The sequence below is a fragment of the Thermobia domestica genome, chromosome 4 (assembly GCF_964235325.1).
Source record: "Thermobia domestica chromosome 4, izTheDome1.hap1.1, whole genome shotgun sequence".
Classification (NCBI taxonomy): domain Eukaryota; kingdom Metazoa; phylum Arthropoda; class Insecta; order Zygentoma; family Lepismatidae; genus Thermobia; species Thermobia domestica.
Window position 1 is genome coordinate 239,897,925 of NC_137457.1, and position 5,647 is coordinate 239,903,571.

Consider the following 5,647-nt stretch of genomic DNA (forward strand, 5'->3'; position numbering starts at 1 on the left):
CCTAAAAGGAAGACAGTATGTATCTCAGTACTGCTTTTAAATTTTTGTACAAAATAAATTCTGATTGTAAAAATAAATAAATAAAATAGTAGTATATTTATTCACCTTTTTTTAAAATTTTATTAACTATATTTTTTACAGTGAGTTCCATTATGACGATTGTCTACTTTCTCTTGTAGTAGCAAGCTTACGGAAAGAATTTACTACACTTACTATACCAAAAATAAACAATAAAAACATCAAATGAACGCCAATTAGTTCAATGTGCCACAAACGAATGTGTTACATTAATGAGATTAACACTAAAACATTAAGAAGTTATTTTTAACATTTAAAAATAAGTAACCAATCCAACATAAATAGCTTAGATAAATTCAATACAATACAACATTACCAAACATCTACTCACCTCGTTCGGTGGTCCTCTGGATGATTTAATGCTTGAAGAATCTGATAATTTCAAATGCATTTTTCTTCTTGATAAATACACTTTTTGGACTTTCTTGTCTACATTTCTAGTCCTTCGATGAACTGAAGGATCTACATTGCACTTAGACTTATTGTATTTCCTTTGCATTAATATCTGCATTAATTAGTTCGTAGATGAACTGTGAAATAAATTCTACACTGCACTTTGTTAAACTATAGAAGACTAAACACTATCCCTGTGGTTATGTACGTGTGTGTGTGTCTATATCAATGATCAAGGAAAAAGGACTTGTAGCAAAGCTATACAACAAACATATTATTTATAGACTAACATAACCACACGGATAGGGGTGCAGTCCTTGTCTACAGCTTTACAGTGGACAGTGTAGAATTTGTTTTACAGTTCCTCTATCAACTAAGTAATGTAGATAATAGTGCAAAGAAAATACAATATCTTTGACTCAGTACAGTGTAGATTTTTCAGTATATTTAAGGACTAGGAATGTAGACCAGAAAGCGCAAAAAGAATATTTAACGGCTCTGACGAAGAAGAAATAAGCCTTCAAAATTATCAGATTGTTCAAAAATTAAATGAAGAAGAGGACCACGTATCAATAAACCGAATAGCTTCCATCAGTATTCACAGTATTGCCAAGGTTAAGACCGATGATCGCTTTATTAGATTCAGCATAATTTTCGAAGTAACAAGTACAATCAGATGCTACTGGTAAGAAGACATGAATATCCGAAACTATCGATATATTACTGAAAGAATACGTCACATCTGGAAGCAAATTGAAGTTAGTGAAGTTTATTACGATGATAGCTCGTTTATACACTTGCGAAATACATAAAAAGTGATTAAATTAGGTTCTATTATACTGAACGTAAATTTCAGGCGATTAAGTTCGAACACTTCTTTCGCATCTACCGTACTAAATGTAGTTAGGCACTTTCACTGTGATTAAATATAATAGTTATTTATTATTATTTCTCTCCGATTGTTAGTAACCGAACACTGCCTAACAACTGATTCCATTTATCAAAAGGAAAAAGCAGATAAATCGTATAATTACTATTTAATATGTCTGCCAAATATTGAGATAAACTACTAACACAATAAAAAAGATGTAAGGCAAATCATCTTCATATTAGCTTCAACCAGCACTAACTAAATCATTTAGATTAGCACTAATAAATAGCATGTTATAGGCAGTTATAATTAGCCACAGGAGATAAATTTCAATTATCAAATATTGTTTCACTTTCAACTATTGCAGTGCTAATTTGATATGCCACATTTGTGCAATCATTCCCTCCCCCATTTATAAATTAAGCTTAGTTAGTTTGGCCACCATTAGCACATGTAATATGCTTAAATCTAACACAGAAAATTCTATCTTTACATATTCTCGCATTTATTTACAACTATGTTTTCAAACGAAGGTTATGGTGAAATCAAATTTACAAGTATTCGAAGTGAAAATAAAATTGAACCTTGAAATAAATTGACAAACATATTTTCTATCTCTCACATTTACGAATTTGTAATACGTACTCTGATAACTGTTGCATACACTTATTATTTACCTCTTTCCTTTGCTTTAATATCAATACTATATTATACAAGTATATTATAATACTTGTATATGATATACAAGTACTGGGTGTTCAATATACAATGCAACCCGGAGTTTGGGATAGTAGAACTTTTGAACCGGAAGCGGTACACAAATAATGGTTATACCAAAATGAAGCCTTGTTCATGCATATATTTTTAAACTAGGAAGCGACGACTGAAGTACACTAGGAACCACACAGTGTTGCCAGATGTAACCGAAGGTGTAAATCTTTTTTTTTTTACAAGTCACGTAAATTGACTCATAACTCATACGTGTAGATGTTGTGTCGTTAATTTTCAGTTTGTATAGTTGGAGTAGCTTGGAAACTATGGAATGGAAAAAAGAATTTTTCATTTCCACCGATAACTAATCGGATGAGGCCTCTGTAAGGGGGTTACTAAGGAAAACGTGGTTTTCATAAATTAACGCTCTGAATTGGCAACAGTGCTGATGTTTCAGTGCATCAAAAGGTGTGTTAAGGATCTGTCTACATTATGCAATTCCTCAAAACAATTTTCAAAAAAACTTTGAAATTATCGTGATAAAACTTTTACGTACATGCACCCGGCAACAATGCTATTCATCACGAACTGAATTGTCAGTTCCACGGCAGATTCTAGAAGTGCCCCCGTTTTGATTCAATGAATAGCAGTGTTGCCGGGTGCATATAAGAAAGTTTTATCGCGCTTTTCAAAGTTTCTTTTTCATTGATTTTAGAAATAGCATAATGTAGACAGATCGCATTTTCGCCGATCCCAAGAGGTTCAGTCAGAACATGGCTGAAGTAGCATTCTTAATGACCACATACCGATGACGTCACCTATTATTATTACTACTACTACTGCTGCTGCTGCTGCTTTTGCTTTGGATCTTATAGTACAAGGGCAAACCTATTTTAATGATAATTTTAAAAAATAATCGTTAAATCACTTTCTGAATATTATTTTAACAAAAGAAGTGTTATAAAAAATTTTAAAAATTATTAAAAAAAAAAACACTCCTTAGGCAGGAGGCAGGGTTTGAACCCACGCCAAAAACGATTTTCCTTACTAGCATGTTGCGCTAGTCCAATCAGCCCCGACAGCAGCTAGCGTTTACTTTGTGCTATATGTATGTCATGACTCGTGATGTCGTATCTCTATCGGCCAATCAGATCAAAGGATATCGGAAGCTCTTGGGATCCGCGAAAATGCACTGAAACATCAGCACTGTTGCCAATTCAGTATGTTAATTTATGAAAACCACGTTTTCCCTAGTAACCCCTTACAGAGGCCTCATCCGATTAGTTATCGGTGGAAATTAAAAAATTCTTTTTTCCATTCTATAGTTTCCAAGCTACTCCAACTATACAAACTGAAAATTAACGACTCAACATCTATACGTATGAGTTATGAGTCAATTTACGTGACTTGTAAAAAAATTGATTTACACCTTCGGTTACATCTGGCAACACTGTGTGGTTCCTAGTGTACTTCAATCATTGCTTCCTAGTATAAAATATATGCATGAACAATGTTTTATTTTGGTATAACCAATATTTGTGTACCACTTCCGGTTCAAAAGTTCTACTATCCCAAACTCCAGGTTGCATTGTATATTGGACGCCCTGTATAATACTATATAATACAAGATACTTGTATCTTAACAGTAAGTCTTAGTACAACTTTTTTTTTTTTTTTTTTTTTTTTTTTTTTTTGTAACATTTCCCTGCGTGTAAGCCTTTATCAACCTGCACATTAAAACTTACATTTAAGTGAGTTTCACGACATTTTTTCATTTTTTTGCATGTGATTTCCCTAAGGACGCATTCTGACTTATACATTCTGAAAAAGAGTGGGGAGCCGCCGCTTTCTGCCTGTCACATTTTGGATGTATAAACGAGCGTTTACTTCGAGAATATCCGTGCTCGAGAGTGAAACTATACTTAGGAGGACGTCCAGTTTGAAGACATTTTCTTCCTGGAAGCTGAGTTCGCCTTCGTGAGACAGCTGTGGGTTGTACAGGAATGGTGGTTGCTCTGCGTCCTGCCAATACTTTTAACAATCCCAATCCCTTTTTGCCATACGAGTGGAGAGCTGACAAAAGTGAGGATTCAGTTATAAGACGTCTATGAGCCCGATGTAAAGCTTTAATAGCAGAATGAAATTCTCCGGGATTATTATCGTATTTCATCAGTATATCCTCAAAAATTTCCTGAAGTTCTCTTGTGGCTTTCTCTTTCAGTTGCGCTGTGTGCTCAATCATTGGTAATTCACCAGAGATTGAGGCACGTTCTGAAACGTGTTCTTCACCATTCTTCTCTGGACTGGCTATATTGCCACTTGCCGCAGATGATGCTAGAATGGCTTGTCCTTTACGTGGGCTATTATACGTAAGAGACCCAAACCAATCAGGAGGCAAATCCATTTTTCCGGTTGCTACCCAATATAATTCCTCCTTGGTCTTCGAATCCTGGGGAAGTATATTAATTGAGGTTACGTTAGCTTTTATGGAAACTGCATGTTGGTGTTTGCATGGTGCACCAGATCTTCCCATCATGCAATCACACCTTCCCAAGTCCATATCAACCAGGTACGTTGTCGCCTCATCGGAAGCAGATGCTACACTATATAATGATCCACTTACATAATGCACTGCTAGCTTCTCGATCTTCTCTGGATTTGGTTTGTAGCGTGACTGCAGCACCTCATCCCATCTACCATTAGCAACATTAATGATTTTTCGTTCATAATACGATGGCATATCTCTCACCAAGAAATCTAGTAATTGAGGGATGCTGAAAGCTCTGTGCCTCATTAAAATTCTGTCCTTCAAAACTCTAAATGCTGCTTCAGTAATGTTATTTGTATTGTTTCCATGAGTTATCATACTTTTGCGGCTATACAAGCTCCAAGCATCACGTCTTTCACTAAGGGTTTTGATGTACGAGACGTATTGTGGATATTTTAATGAATTATCGCTACAGAGTTTCTCCAAACCATCCTCAAATTCTTTTTTGCTTGAAGCGTATACCAATTTAGAAAAGCTCCTGTAAAGGTTTTGTCTGTCTCTTTTGTCAATGGAGTTCGTGGCACAATATAACCAACGCCACACAGCTTGAAGGACATGAAAAATGCAAAGCATTAACAATGTTTCCGGAAAGCACACAGATAAACTATTCCGCAGTGCAATGCAGTCATCAGTGATAAATATTTTTGGCCCGGAAAGAGCACGACCACCAAAAGAATACTGTGTAAGTAGCTTTTTATATTCACTCAAAGCCTTAGTCAAAATATCCTCTTTCTCAGAACTTGTAACAACTACTCCTATCGGTAATCCCCCAACAATGGTGTCAACCATTAAAAGAAAAATCCTACAGTTGAACCTATCAGCATTACCTGAACTATCAACAAATGCTATGTCCGCACTACTTTTCAGACGGTGCACACGCTCCATTAATGGTGTACACAGAACAACGATAAAATTATTGTCTACTTCGCAGAAACTTATCCTAGGATTTTCACATCTTAGATCTGCCACTTTTTTTTTTAATACTTTCCATTATTTTGTTCGGCGTGTACTCCCCATATTAATTTTTAAACACCTTATAATATAAT

General features: G+C 35.1%; 1 protein-coding gene across 1 annotated transcript in view; it reads right to left on the reverse strand.

Moving 5' to 3' along the window:
* LOC145683923 (uncharacterized) overlaps positions 1-5,647 on the reverse strand; it is a 443,098-nt gene that overhangs the window by 398,045 nt on the left and 39,406 nt on the right. The gene's annotated exons all lie outside the window — the stretch shown is intronic.